This window comes from Pongo pygmaeus, chromosome 22 (genome assembly GCF_028885625.2).
Source record: "Pongo pygmaeus isolate AG05252 chromosome 22, NHGRI_mPonPyg2-v2.0_pri, whole genome shotgun sequence".
In the NCBI taxonomy this organism is placed as follows: domain Eukaryota; kingdom Metazoa; phylum Chordata; class Mammalia; order Primates; family Hominidae; genus Pongo; species Pongo pygmaeus.
Window position 1 is genome coordinate 442771 of NC_072395.2, and position 16147 is coordinate 458917.

General features: G+C 40.0%; 1 long non-coding RNA gene across 1 annotated transcript; it reads right to left on the bottom strand.

Annotated features, from left to right (window-relative positions):
- Positions 1-2397: 2397 nt before the first annotated feature.
- Positions 2398-13820, bottom strand: LOC129026124 (uncharacterized). The gene is made up of 3 exons (XR_010125258.1): positions 11591-13820; positions 9754-9997; positions 2398-5771 (listed from the first exon to the last, which is right to left on the bottom strand). It is a non-coding gene; the product is annotated as an uncharacterized LOC129026124 (long non-coding RNA).
- Positions 13821-16147: the final 2327 nt, after the last annotated feature.

Sequence of the window (16147 nt, forward strand, 5' to 3'; positions counted from 1 at the left end):
CAGATTTTACTTACAATCTTAAAGTTCTTGAGACTGCCAGGAAGTGACAATTTTTACTCATTCACTGTCAGGGTGGAAGCACTGGAAGCCAGGCTTTTTATGCACATTCTTAAATATGAGATTTCAGTTAAAGCCTTAATAATATAACCAATGTTTTCAATGGTATTCTGTTTATGAAGAGAAACAGATATTTATCAAGTAAAAATAGAATACTCACAAATACTTTGCAAATTTTGGAGGAATCAAATAGGGAGACAAAATGAATGCTTCCATCTTTGTTCAAAAAAGTATACTTTACCGAATTTTTGTAAACTATAGGTAGCTTACGAGATAAAGTTTTCTTAAATCTGGAAAACAAAATATTTCAGAATGAATAATGTTTCAAATAAAAGTCATAAAAACATCGTCTTCATGAAACACTTAATTTCATGTAATTGTTTTGTTTTGTTTAATCTTGATTAACAGTTTTATAAACCCATCAGTTTATTTATTTGAGCTCTGGAGATTTTTATTTAGTCTACTGATCTTAAATTATCAAAAATTTTGCCAGGCACAGTGGCTCACATCTGCAATCCCAGCACTTTGGGAGGCTGAGGCAGGTAGATCACTTCAACTTGGGAGTTTGAGACCAGCCTGGGCAATATGGAGAAATCCCATCTCTACAAAAAAATACAAAAATTATCCAGGAGGCTGAGATTAGAGGATTGGGAGGTTGAGGATACCGTGAGCCAAGACTGTGCCACTGTATACCAGTTTGGGCAACAGAGTGAGACCTTGTCTCAAAAAATTTATCAGAATTCTGTGTTCAAGAGTATTTGTTATTTTCCATGAAAAGCAGTTTTGGAATATAGCAGATTGCAAACGCTTTTGGAGAAATTTTCATGACAACTGTGAATGACAAAAACTTGGAATAGCCATGGTTTAAAATCTGATCAAAGTCCCAACTGACAATGAAACCTGGTTATTTTTATTTCATGCAACCAGAATCATGACTGACTACATCACATCAGGACAATCAGACTTTTATTAATTTCAAGTTATGTTGGAGTAAAACACTGTTTTTCTAGATTTTTCAGGACATATATTTCAGCATCAGGACATAACAGCAGAGTTGGAACCACAGAAAAAAGTTACAAGAGTTGAAAAAAGGTTGAAGGAAAGTTATCACCTCAGTCAAGCAAAATGTTATGCCTTTTTAGGCAAAAAAAAAAAAAAAAGGGGGGGAGCTGAATCTCCATCCTCAAACTATGCAAATTAAATAGATCTCAGAAAGATATTTGACAGAAATGTAAATTGTCTGTAGTTTAGAAGATGGCTGTAAAGGGAACAGATTTCAGAATTAAAACTCAAAACTTCTTGCAACTATATGAAAACTAATCAATACTTTAAGAAAACCTTGTTGTTCTAACATAGGGGACCACATATTTTCAGTTTTGTATTAGTGTATTTTTAATGCCAAAGTTAAATCCTTACAAAGACTTATAATTTAATTTTCTTCTGATTGTAACCAACTTGGTCACATGCAAAACATCTTGCATAAATTCTCTTTTCACAAATGAGTTACTCAGACCATTGGTGACATGCTTGGGCTTTCCACTTTGTCCTGTACCTTCCCTCTTAAATAACTAGGCATTTTAGTTTAGGATGAAAATTTACCACACAAGATTCTTTGTCATGTGAAATATTTCTTTTCTTTTCAACCTTCTCCTATCTCCATTTCCCTATCAATAACTTTCTTCACATCTCTCTCTTCTACTTACTGGTTCTTCTTTTGCATTTCACTGTCTTTCCTGAATCAATATTTTGAAACAACCTTTAAATAACCTTCAAATTGTATAAAATTATTATTTATTTCTCAATAAAGAGCATATTTGTAGGCATTTCTTATACATTTTTTTCTTATTAAAAACTCGTCCTACTTTTTAAGGCACACTTTCATATAGAATTAAACATATTAGTTAGACCAGGCATGGTGGCTCTCATCTGTAATCCCAGCACTTTGGGAGGCTGAAGCAGGAGGATTGCTGGAGCCCAGGAGTTTGAGGTTGCAGTGAGCTATGATCATGCCACTGCATTCCAGCCTGGGTGAGACAGTGGGATCCTGTTCCCTCACCCCACAAAAAGAATTATCCATATTAATTACAATTTTATTATTTTATTTTATTTGAGACAAGTCTCAATCTGCCACCCATGCTGGAGTGCAGTGGCACAATCACAGTTCACTGCAGCCTCAACCTCCTGGGCTCAAGCAACCCTCCCACCTCAGCCTCCCCAGTAGCTGGGACTACAGGCATGTGCCACCATGCCTGGCTAACTTTTGTATTTTTTGTAGAGATGGGGTTTTACCATCTTGCCCAGAGTGGTCTGAAACTCCTGGGCTCAAGCAATCCACCCGCATCGGCCTCACAAAGTGCTGGGATCACAGGCATGAGCCACTGTACCTGGCCTATATTAATTAGAATTTTAAACTTGTAGTAACCTTAAATTATAGTGAAAACTTAGGAAGCAAGAAATCTGTCACATATCAGTATTATCAGTATTTTATGGGTGAGAACAATTTTATAGCAATATAGAAAGTTATATGGGTATAGAAATCCATATAACATATCTACATAAATATAACTCTAGGAAAAAGTTAACATAGCAACCAAAATTATGACTAATAATGTAGGGACCAGCCCCACAGGGTTGGTGGGTTTTCTCCTCGTGTGTGGAGATGAGAGACCATAGAAATAAAGACACAAGACAAAGAGAAGAAAAGACAGCTGGGCCCAGGGGACCACTACCACCTAGACACAGAGACCAGTAGTGGCCCCAAATGCCAGGCTGCACTGTTATTTATTGGATACAAGACAAGGGGCAGGGTAAGGAGTGTGAGCCATCTCCAATGATAGGTAAGGTCACGTGGGTCACATGTCCACTGGACAGGGGCTCTTCCCTGTTTGGCAGCTGAGGTGGGGAGAGAGAGAGACAGAGTGGAGACAGCTTATACCATTATTTCTGCATATCAGAGACTTTTAGTACTTTCACTAATTTTGCTACTGCTATCTAAAATGTGAGCCAGGTGTACAGGATGGAACATGAAAGCGGACTAGGAGCGTGACCACTGAAGCACAGCATCCCAGGGAGATGATCAGGCCTCCACAAGAAGTGGTGGAGCAGAGTCTTCTCTAAACTCCCCCGGGGAAAGGGAGACTCCCTTTCCTGGTCTGCTAAGTAGTGGGTGCTTTTCCTTGGCACTGACACTACTGCTAGACCACGGTCCGCTTAGGTGACAGGCATCTTCCCAGACACTGGTGTTACCGCTAGACCAAGGAGCCCTTGTCTTCTGGTCACTTCTCACTATGTCCCCTCAGCTCCTATCTCTGCATTGTCTGGTTTTTCCTAGGTTATGATTGCAGAGTGAGGATTATCATAATATTGGAATAAAGAGTAATTGCTACAAACTAATGATTAATAATATTCATTTATAATCATATCTATGATCTATATCTAGTTTAACTATTCTTATTTTATATATTTTCTTTATTACACTGGAAACAGCTCTTGCCCTCCATCTCTTGCCTGGGCACCTGGGTGGCTTGCCACCCACATAATAACAGATTTCTAGAAGAGACAAATATAAAACCATCTGACCAGTAAACTCGGGTAAAATGTACACTGACCATTTTGAAGATATTTCTATTTTTATTTTACCACTAATTTTAGAATAGTTTATTTATCACAGATTTAATTAAGTCACATGAATTAAAAAGCATTTAGGTTAATTATTGTATATTTCATGAGGCCATTTATCTAAATAGACTTTATTAAGGGATTTCTGGATCACTACACCAGATTTTACCATGTAGACAAAACATATAACAAAATACATGTGTATATGCATAAACACATCTGACTACATATACACACACAAATAACAGATCTCATGGTTTTTTTATGTTAGACTTCTAGTCATGAGATAGTATTACTAATCCACCAGTTTATAAAAGACAGTTGGACCCAAATTATATTTTTTGGCAAAATGTAAAACATGGCTAAAATTTATTTGCCACGATAGGTAATCTAATAAGTGCTGTGAACCACAGTTTGGATAAAGCAGTTTCCATGGCAGTTTGACTTTTTAAAAAACTTTTTTCACCTTTTCTTAAGTTTCAAATGAGTTTAGGGTTATATTTTCAATGTTTACATTTAAGCTGGGACTGGATAAATGGTATAAGGAAAATAAAATCTCCATGTAACCTTGAATTAGTAGCAAATCTATTTTCTGTTTGCCAGTGTGATTTGCTTGACTAGCAAGTGTGGACAGGAAAGATTTTTAGCGGTTTTAAGTTATTTATAATTTTTATTTTTTGCTTTTGCATGGCAGAAATAGCAAAATTTTTGTGCTAGACATACCTTAGATTATTGCTGTAAGGTCAAGGTTTTGACCTGTTTGATCTGAGAGCCTAATTTCATAAATATTTATCTAGTTATTTTTCTCTTATATTAACTTCTAATTAAGTATTCTGTCATTGTACACAATTGTAAGTCAGGTAAATCTAAATTTATATTTCTTACTTTTTCTTAACACACGGTATTTTAGAATTAAATTTATATTTCTAAAAATTATCTCACTTGTTGATATCATGAAGCTGTTGTAATTTATAAAGCCATTAATTTGAAAACTCTTTAAGATTTGGGGCACAGGCCAGAATTCCATAAACAGTGAAAGGGCAGAAGAAGAATGGGCAGAAGAAGAACAGAGAGAGGTATACAGAGAACTTAGAAAACTCTACATGTTAACTCTATAATTGCAGGTTTTTCAAATAATGACTATTGGAGATCTGAGTTTTCCTTGATGTAATTTTTCCAGCAAGTTAAAAATATAACCCATAATATATAACCAGCTGGAGTCCCAGAAAACCTAGCATGCCTTAATGTTTGAGAATGCGATTCTGTTTTGTTTTTTGGTTTTTGGTTTTTTTTTAAGATGGAGTCTCGCTCTGTCGACAGACTCTCATGCAGTGGCACAATCACGGCTTGCTGCAACCTCCACTTCCCAAGTTCAAGCGATTCTCCTGCCTCAGCCTCCCGAGTAGCTGGGACTACAGGCACATGGCACCACACCTGGCGAATTTTTTTTTTTTTTTGTATTTTAATAGAGATGAGGTTTCACCATGTTGGCCAGGATGGTCTTGATCTCTTGACCTCGTGATCCACCCACCTTGGCCCCCCAAAGTGCTGGCATTACAGGCGTGAGGCACAGCACCGGGCAACCATTCTGTTTTTCATTAATCTTGCAAGAGTAGAGAAAATCCTATAAATCCTGTCATGGAATTTCAGGGCTTTAGGCCATTGTTTTAGAGGGTGACAGCTGTCCTGGCAGCTTTTAGTTAGCCATCCTGACCCACCATTTGGAATGTTTACATTTGCTCTTGGGAGAATTTCAGAAACAAGGATAAAGAGTCAAACAAAATCATAAGAAACCAAGAGAAGATTGTTCACAAAAATTTTAACCTAGACATGCAGATCAAAATATTAAACTAGGCATGCAGATCAATTTGAAAGTAAATTCACTAGAATATATACCTCACAGACAGAAAGTAAAATCTGTAGAAACCAAGACTAATCCAGAAAGACACTGATCTTTATTCCAGAAAGGGCTTACCAGAAAAGACAAAAAGTCTTCTATCATCTCTGGAGGGTTGTGTGGTCCTTCATTAAGGTAGCTTATCCAAACCATTCCCAAATGGCATAAAAAGCCTCTACCAAAAGGAGGGAGTCTTAGCCTGAAAGAATACAGGAAAAACAGGCAAGAAAAAACAAGCTGTGAAAGAAAGCAAAGAGCTCAAAGGGCTCAAAGGTGAGTATTGCACCCTGGTTCAGGGAGTAATTCCTCTCAATCTAGGTTTCCGAAAAAGAACTCAGTGAAAAAATAGTCTGGAAGATTCTTGGGGGGTGGTAAACAATTATACTTTCTGTGGTTAGTTAGGGAGAACATCTGTGGGCTTTCGGGTTAAAGGACCACTGACATCATGAAAACCAGGGCAGCCTCTCCCAAGAATACTATGTTCCTCCTTGTCTTCTTCATTCACAGAAAGGATTCCCTTCATCTGAGGAAGCCAGTTCTCATCCAAAGTATCCACCTCACACAAGTCCAGGGTAATTATAATGTATTGGCAACACCTATTCACTATATTGTACATTTTGAAAAAGCTATTAATTTCACTACATCTGCATTTAACAGTTCAGCACACAATTGCAGACACTGTGTGCAGAGTCTTTTTCTTGGAATGCTGATTTCCTGGACTCAGTGCTTTCTCCAGGGGTTTTGCACAATTTGGGGATTTTCTCTACAGAATGGAGTAGGCTTTTTTTGCTAAATACCAAAGACAAGCTCTTGAGAGGAAAAATCATGTTTCTATATAAAAGTAAATGTGATTCCCAATGGCCTACTTTGAAAGAAAAAGGACAAAACTGAGATGTCATTCCAGACAGTGTGATAGGTATGTCAACAAATGATAGGTATGTCCAACGGACACATCCAAATACATGCTTCCTAAAAATGGATCAATTTTTATTTATTCAACAAATCTCTTTGTGAGCTGCTTTCCAAAAAGGGAAAATCACTTACTTTGAACGGGTAGAAAATCTTCCAATTTTGAGGGTAAATTGGAAGTTGAGGAACAATCAAGTCATTCATAGCAGGGTCTGATAAGTCAGGAGGATGAATGAATGGAAAGAATGCTGTTGGTGTCCAAAGGTAAACCTGGCTTGCTTCTAGCAGGTGGCATCTAAGGCACATACAATGTGACAGCTTTGAAGGCAGAGGGTCTTGCCATTGACTCTCCACAATGATACGGAGATCAGCGTGAGTGCCCGCATGTTGACTCCTGGGAGACTACTAAGCATTTGCCACCTCCTCCAAGGTGGAGGGCCACAAGAAGGCTCCAGAGTCATTCACAGGTGTTGGCAACTACCAGCATCAGTGCAGCTCTCCTTACCTGACCAGCTAGAGACACAGACAATATTGGAGATACAGGATTCTTGTGGGATTTGTTTGCTTCCAGCATAACAGATGAATTTTTCTCCTATAAACACAACAATTCATTTTCAACAGGAACCAGTTCCTCCTACGTATGGAAGACTCACCATGTCTTAGTGTGGGTTCCCCCAGGAGCAGACCTTAAGACAGAGATTTCACTGCACGTAGTTTATTTGGGACATGATCCCAAGGAGACTGGAAGCATTAGACAGAGATTTCAGTGCACGTAGTTTATTTGGGACATGATCCCAAGGAGACTGGAAGCATTAGACAGAGATTTCAGTGCACGCAGTTTATTTGGGGCACGATCCTAAGGAGACTGGAAGCATTAGACAGAGATTTCAGTGCACGTAGTTTATTTGGGGCACGATCCCAAGGAGACTGGAAGCATTAGACAGAGATTTCAGTGCACGTAGTTTATTTGGGGCACGATCCCAAGGAGACTGGAAGCATTAGATAGAGATTTCAGTGCACGTAGTTTATTTGGGACACGATCCCAAGGAGACTGGAAGCATTAGAAAGAGATGTCAGTGCACGTAGTTTATTTGGGACATGACCCCAAGGAGACTGGAAGCATTAGACAGATATTTCAGTGCATGTAGTTTATTTGGGACATGACCCCAAGGAGACTGGAAGCATTAGACAGATATTTCAGTGCACGTAGTTTATTTGGGACATGACCCCAAGGAGACTGGAAGCATTAGACAGATATTTCAGTGCACGTAGTTTATTTGGGACATGACCCTAAGGAGACTGGAAGCATTAGACATATATTTCAGTGCACATAGTTTATTTGGGACATGATCCCAAGGAGACTGGAAGCATTAGACAGAGATTTCAGTGCACGTAGTTTATTTGGGGCATGATTCCAAGGAGACTGGAAGCATTAGAAAGCATTCAGTGCACACAGTTTATTTGGGACATGATCCCAAGGAGACTGGAAGCATTAGACAGAGATTTCAGTGCACGTAGTTTATTTGGGGCATGACCCCAAGGAGACTGGAAGCATTCGACAGACATTTCAGTGCACGTAGTTTATTTGGGACATGATCCCAAGGAGACTGGAAGCATTCGACAGAGATTTCAGTGCACGTAGTTTATTTGGGGCATGATCCCAAGGAGACTGGAAGCATTAGACAGAGATTTCAGTGCACGTTGTTTATTTGGGGCATGATCCCAAGGAGACTGGAAGCATTAGACAGAGATTTCAGTGCACGTAGTTTATTTGGGGCATGATCCCAAGGAGACTGGAAGCATTAGACAGAGATTTCAGTGCACGTAGTTTATTTGGGGCATGATCCCAAGGAGACTGGAAGCATTAGAAAGCATTCAGTGCACACAGTTTATTTGGGACATGATCCCAAGGAGACTGGAAGCATTCGACAGAGATTTCAGTGCACGTAGTTTATTTGGGGCATGATCTCAAGGAGACTGGAAGCATTAGACAGAGATTTCAGTGCACGTAGTTTATTTGGGGCATGATCCGAAGGAGACTGGAAGCATTAGACAGAGATTTCAGTGCACGTAGTTTATTTGGGACATGATCCCAAGGAGACTGGAAGCATTAGAAAGCATTCAGTGCACACAGTTTATTTGGGACATGATCCCAAGGAGACTGGAAGCATTAGACAGAGATTTCAGTGCACGCAGTTTATTTGGGGCATGATCCCAAGGAGACTGGAAGCATGGGTCAAGGAGCGACAGAATGGGACAGGGAACAGGAAGAAGACAAAATAAGGATGTGTTGCCAAGTGAGTTATGCTGCAGACGACTGGTGCTTACTCCCATGACAGAACTCTAGGGAGCCACGTCGAACATGGACCTCAGAGATACACAGCCGGGGGACAACGGAACTGAGGCATGTATTCTCCACTCCAGTCAGTAGTAGAAGGCTTTTCTGCAGTGGGGAATGGAACCCAGGCCAAGTGGGCTCTAGCTGCAGAGAAGGGGATACACAACCTTAGGTAAGAGGGTGCACATCCCAGCCATTGGATGTGGGGCTGGAGGAAGACATTTGGCTGGGCTCCTACCGTGTATACTATTATACTGTTAGGGTTAGTAAGAGACAGGTGGTGATGATGTTGTCAGTTAAGAAGAGCCATCATTTGCTTAGTGAAGTGTGGAATTGTACTGGGAGTGTAACTTGCTAAGTTAATTTCACACCTAACTCCCACAGCTTGTCCACACCTAATTTCAGGATATATGTCAAAAGGTAAGAATAAATGTGATATACTGGTATGTAAGTTACATCAGTGGTCCCCAGCCTTTTTTGGCACCAGAAATGGGTTTCCTGGAAGACAATTTTTCCACAGATGGCAGGGAGGATAGTTTCAGGATGAAATTATTCCACCTCAGATCATCAGGCATTAGATTCTCATAACTGCATGCAACCTAGATCTCTCACATATGCAGTTCACATTGGGGTTCGTACTCCTATGAGAATCGAATGCTGCAGCTGATCTGATAGGAGGCGGGGAGCTCAGGTCATAATGCTTGTTCAGCCACCACTCACCTCCTGATGTGCAGCCTGGTTCCTCAGAGGCCACGGACAATACCTGTCCATGGCCCACGGGTGGGGACCCCTGAGTTATATTATATATACTATTAATATCTGGCTGTACCAAACAGTATTGTGAAAACATTTATAGTCCTGTTTGAGGATCTTTTCTGAAGCTTTCCATTTACAAATAGAAAACAATATTAAGGCCAGGAACGGTGGTTCATACCTGTAATCACAGCACATTGAGAAGCTGAGGCAGGGGGTTCCTTTGAGCCCAGGAGTTTGAGACCACCCTGAGAAACATGGCAAAACCCTCTGTGTACAAGAAAATACTAAAATACACCAGGTGTGGTGTCACATGCCTGTGGTCTCGGGTACTTGGGAGGCTGAGGTGGGAGGATCGCTTGAGCTCAGGAAGTTGAGGCTGCAGTGAGTTGTGATTGCACCAGCCTGGGTAATAGAGTGTCACCCTGTCTCAAAAAAAAAAAAAAAAAAAGAATATTGAAACAGATACTGTGGTTTCTATCTTTTTGGTCCTCTCATAGCAAAAATCAACAAAAGAAACTAATGTATAACCTAGCAAAATACAGCAAGCACTAGGGATTTTCTATTTCAGTGCCTTAGGCAATCTGACAGATAACGTAGTTCAAAAAAAATGTTTGCTGTACTGTGAAATGTACATTTAGATATGCAGACAGCCTCTTGACACAGACATTGCTATAGTGGTTTCTAGCATAATTTAAGACTTTTTGTTCTTGATTAACAGTGAGATGCCATCTGCCTCAGTGTGTGCCCTAAGAAATTAAAGAGATGCCAAGAAGGAAAAGTATTAATGAGGAGTATAAAATTCTACTTTTAAAAAACATCTTGGCTGGATGTGGTGGCTCATGCCTGTAATCCCAGCACTTTGGGAGGCTGAGGCAGGTGGATCGCCTGAAGTCAGGAGTTCGAGACCATCCTGGCCAACATGATGAAAATCCCGTCTCTACTAAAAATACAAAAAATTAGCTGGGCATGGTGGTGCATGTCTGTAATCCCAGCTACTCAGGAGGTTGAGGCAGGATAATCGCTTGAACTCGGGAGAATGAGGTTGCAGTGAGCTGAGATCGTGCCATTGCACTCCAGCCTGGGCAATAAGAGTGAAACTCCATCTCAAAATAATAATAATTAATAATAATAATAATAATAATAATAACCACGGATTTTTGCAAGCCTACATGGAAAAGGGAATGGCTATACACTCTTGGTAGGAATGCAAATTAGTTCAGCCACTGTGGAAAGCGGTTTGAAGATTTCTCAAAAAATAGAACTATCATTAGACCCAGCAAAACCATTACTGGGTGTATACCCAAAAGAAATAAATTATAATTATTCTACCCAAAGACACATACACTAATATGTTCACAATAGCAAAGACATGGAATCAACCTAGGTGCACATCAATGATGAATAGGACAAAGAAAATGTGGCATATGTACATCATGGAATACTATGCAGCCATAAAAAAGAATGAAATAATGTTCTTTGTAGCAATATGGATGCATCTGCAGCCCATCATCCCAAGCAACTTAACACAGAAACAGAAAACCAACTATCACAGGTTCTCACTTATAAGTGGGAATTAAATCTTGGGTACACACAGATGTAAACATGGGAACAATAGACACTAGGGACTTCAAAGTAGGGAGGAGGGAAGGGGGCAAGACCTGAGAAGCTTACTATTAGGTACTATGTTCGCTATCCGGTTCATGGGATCAATAGAAGCCCAAACTTAAGCACCATGCTATATATCCTTATAACAAATCTGCACGTGTACCCCTGAATCTGAAATAATAAACGAAATAAAAATGTTTTATTAGTCTACAACCTGTCAATATGACATAAAAATAATTATCAGGTTGGGCACAGTGGCTCATATCTGTAAACCCAGTGCTTTGAGAAGCCGAGGCAGGAGTATCACTTGAGGCCAGGAGTTCAAGGCCGGCGTAGTCAACATAGCAAGACCCAATTTTTACTAGAAAGAAGAAAAAGAAAAGAAAATACTCAAAATCAAAAGCAATCACCTTTCTTACTCCTTCTTCTGTCTTCATTCCTACACCAGTCTTATTTTTCTAAATGACAATAATTATCAATATTTATTAAGATTGTGAAATTCTAGTACTTTTCAATAATAAATATCAACTGATTGCATTGTTTTTAAAATCAATATTTAAGAAACAAATCAATATTTCACATGGCTATAAAAGCACAAAACATTGATTAAAGTTTAATAAAAACATGAAAATAAATTATTTCAAATAAATATAAAGTTAATATAATTTAATTGAAGGAAAAACTACTTGAAAATAATTAAGGTTGTTCAGATTCAAATCAACAAATTCCATGATCAACAATTTAAAATATTAAGGTCTGGTAAGTGATAGAATTAATACCTAAATATGCCTAAATGACAACATTGCTAACTGATGTTTTTGTTTGTTTATTTATTTATTTTTAAGATGGAATCTTGCTCTATCACCCAGGCTGGATTGCAGTGGCACAATCTCAGCTCACTCCAAACTCTGCCTCCCACGTTCAAGCGATTCTCCTGTCTCAGTGTCCTGAGTAGCTGGGATTACAGGCGAGCGCCGCCACGCCTGGCTAATTTTGTATTTTCAGTAGAGACGGGGTTTCGCAATGTTGACCAGGCTGTTCTCAAACTCCTGACCTCAGGTAATCTGCCCACCTCAGCCTCCCAAAGTGCTGGGATTACAGGCGTGAGCCCCCACGCCTGATGTTATTTAATTTTTATTTTAAAGAACAATCCCTAAGAAATTCATGGTGCTAAGTACGAATAAGTAAAAAATAAAGCACATAACTTTCTTTTTCTGCAGGACTTCATAATTTAGTTGGGATGACAAGATTAAAAATAATAGTGATAAACCCTATGATAGGAGGAAAAAATGAAACTAAAGGAAGGAGTGTGGAGGAATAAGGTCTCTATTTTAATTTATGAGTTTTGCAGCCACTTTGTAGACATGACACTTGAATTTTAAATAAGTTAAAAGGAAAAAACATTGACAACTTCCAAACCTTTCTCTCTCGCCCAACTTTATTCATATGTATTATTTCTATTAATGATTATCATAAGAGAAATTAGGACTTCTAAATTAGTAAATATTGGCAGGGTGCGGTGGCTCACATCTGTGATCCCAGCACTTGGGGAGGCCGAAGCGGGTGGATCACAAGGTCAAGAGATCAAGACCATCCTGGCCAACATGCTGAAACCCCATCTGTACTAAAAATACACACACACACACACACACACAAAAATAGCCAGGCGTGGTGGCGGGCGCCTGTAGTCCCAGCTACTCGGGAGGCTGAGGCCAGAGAATCACTTGAACCCAGGAGGTGGAGGTTGCAGTGAGCCAAGGTCGCACCACTGCACTCCAGCCTGGAGACAGAGCAAGATTCCACTTCAAAAAAAAAATTAGTAATATGTTTACAAATAATAAATTCAGTTCATGCTAACAAAATAGTATTTTAAAATAAAACAAGTCCCCAAACAGTTTGAAGAGTTGCAATGTTCTTACATTTTTGCAAAATGTCTGACTTAACTGAAGACAGCTTGATACTCATATCTGCTTCTGAATTCAATCTGTTGCAATATGTTGTTTTGACTAAGTGTGTGAAGAAAATAGTGCCCCACACAGACATGAAATTGTAGAAAGGAAGAATAATTTAAAAGAATTTTTGGACGAGGTGTAGTGGCACACACCTGTAATCCCAGCACTTTCAGAGGCTGAGGCGGGCGGATCACTTGAGGTCAGGAGTTCGAGACCAGCCTGGCCAACATGGTGAAACCCCGTCTCTACTACAAATACAAAAATTAGCCAGCGTGGTGGTGAGTGCCTGTAATCCCAGCTATTTGGGAGGCGGAGGCAGGAGAATCGCTTGAACCCAGGAGGTGGAGGTTGCAGTGAGCCAAGATTGTGTCCAGCCTGGTGATAGAGTGAAACTCCATCTCAAAAAAAAAAAAAAAATTAAGTATTTTTGGCCAACTATTGTTCTTCTTCTTTGATCTTCAAACAAATGCTTTATTCAGGTTATTGCAATGGGAGACATGACACCACATCATATGCTTTTTCTGCTATATAACATTAAAACCTATAAGTCTATTTTCAATGTTAATGGGTCTTTTACCAATCATGATTTTTATCATATTGGCATGGCCATTGGGAAAATATTGGTTCATCGAATAATGCAGATGTTCCAAATATTGATACACTTTACTAAAAAATATTTTGAAATTCAGTAATATTACCCTTGATCTCCTCAGAAAAATCCGTAAATTTTGAAAAAATTATCGTGTTCAAGAATGCAGATACGTTTTCCATATTTCAATTTTCACTTGAAAACTTTTTACATTTTCAGTAACAGCTCAGTTATTTTTCTTTAAGACAATCTCACTTTTTTTTTTTTTTCAGACAAGGTCTTGCTCCGTTGCCCAGGCTGGAGTGCAGTGGTGCAATCATAGCTCACTGCAACCTCTGCCTCCCGGGGCCAAGTGATCCTCCCGCCTCAGCCTCCCTGGTAGTAGACTGCCGAGACAAGAGACTGAGAGCATGAGCTGTTCCAGTGTAATAAAGAAAATATATAGAATAAGAATACTTGTGCTAGAAATAGAATATAGATGATGATATGTGAATATTAATAATCATTAGTTTGTAGCATTACTCTTTATTCCAATATTATAATAATCTCTGTTCTACAACTATAACCTAGGAAAAATCAGGCCACACAGAGATAGGAGCTGAAGGGACACGGTGAGAAGTGACCAGGAGACAAGAGTGCGAGCCCTCTGTCACGCCCGGACATGGCCACCAGAGGGCTCCCTGGTCTAGCGGTAACGCCAGCGCCTGGGAAGACGCCCGTTACTTAGCAGACCTTGGTCTAGCGGTAGCGCTAGTGCCTGGGAAGGCACCGGTTACTTAGCAGACCAGGAAAGGGAGTCTCCCTTTCCCCGGGGGAGTTAGAGAAGACTCTGCTCCACCACGTCTTGTGGAAGTCGACATCAGTCAAGCTCGCCTGCAGCCATCCGGAGGCCTGTCTCCCCGTGATGTTGTGCTTCAGCGGTCACGCTCCTGGTCTGCTTTCATGTTCCGCCCTGTACACCGGGCTCGGCCTTCTAGATAGCAGTAGCAGAATTGGTGAAAGTACTAAAAGTCTTTGAAATGCATAGAAGAAATAACGGCATAAGCTGTCCTCTCTCTGTCTCCGCCTCGGCTGCCAAACAAGGAAGGGCCCCCGACCGGTGGACACGAGATCCACGTGACCTTACCTGTCACTGGAGATGACTCACACTCCTTATCCTGCCCCCTTGCCTTTTATCCAATAAATAATAGCGCATCCAGGCATTCGGGGCCACTACCAGTCTCCACGTCTTGGTGGTAGTGGTCCCCTGAGCCCAACTGTCTTTTCTTCTATCTCTTTGTCTTGTGTCTTTATTTCTGCGATCTCTCATCTCTGCACATGGGGATGAAAACCCACAGACCCTGTAGGGCTCATCCCTACAGTAGACTACAGGCTTACATCATCACCCCTGGCTAATATTTTTTGTAGAGATGGGGTTTCACCATGTTGCTCTAACTGGTCTCAAACTCTTGAGCTCCAAAAGTGCTGGGATTACAGGCGTGAGCCACTGCACCCTGTCACACTTTGTTCATTTTTAAGTAATAAGTGCTCTATGAGTTCTTACCATTTTATCAAATAGAATACTGAAAAGACATACTTGGGGATCTAGATTTAATGAAAATTATATTTTTTACTGCTTCATCAAGGATATTCTTAAGCAACATGAAAATAAAATTGGCATGTTTACTTATTTAGGCAACGATGTGACTGTAAATAATAGAACTGCTGCTATTGTTTGGAGCCACTGTCTTGTTTTGTGCTACGGTTTTACTTACTATTGCATTTGCACCAAAGCAGAGAACAAAAACAAGCAAAAAAGACAAGTAACATATCGGTATTATGATAGAAAGTCTTATTTTCATGGAGCACTCTGAGATTCACTGTTCCAGGTATAGTTCTCTCCCAGACCCATCACACCTGTTCTGTCACAAAGTTTTATTAATTTCTACTTCTTAAGTATTCTTCTACTTACTGCTTCCTCTCCACAACTTTATGACTCAGTGAAACCCTCACTCTCTCTCACCTGAAATATTTCCATTTTCCGTCATGTTCCCATCAGCCTGCACTCCTCGACTCAGTGAAACCTTCACTCTCTCTCACCTGAAATATTTCCATTTTCTATCATGTTCCCATCAGCCTGCACTCCCCGACTCAGTGAAGCCCTCCCTCTCTCTCATCCGAAATATTTCCATTTTCCATGTTTCCTACAGCCTGCACTCCTCGGCTCAGTGAAATCCTCACTCTCTCACCTGAAATATTTCCATTTTCCATCATGTTTCCATCAGCCTGTACTCCCCAACTCAGTGAAACCCTCCCTCTCTCTCACCTGAAATATTTCTATTTTCCATCATGTTTCCATCAGCCTGCTCTCCTCGACTCAGTGAAACCCTCCCTCTCTCTCATCTGAAATATTTCCATTTTCCATCATGTTTCCATCAGCCTGAACT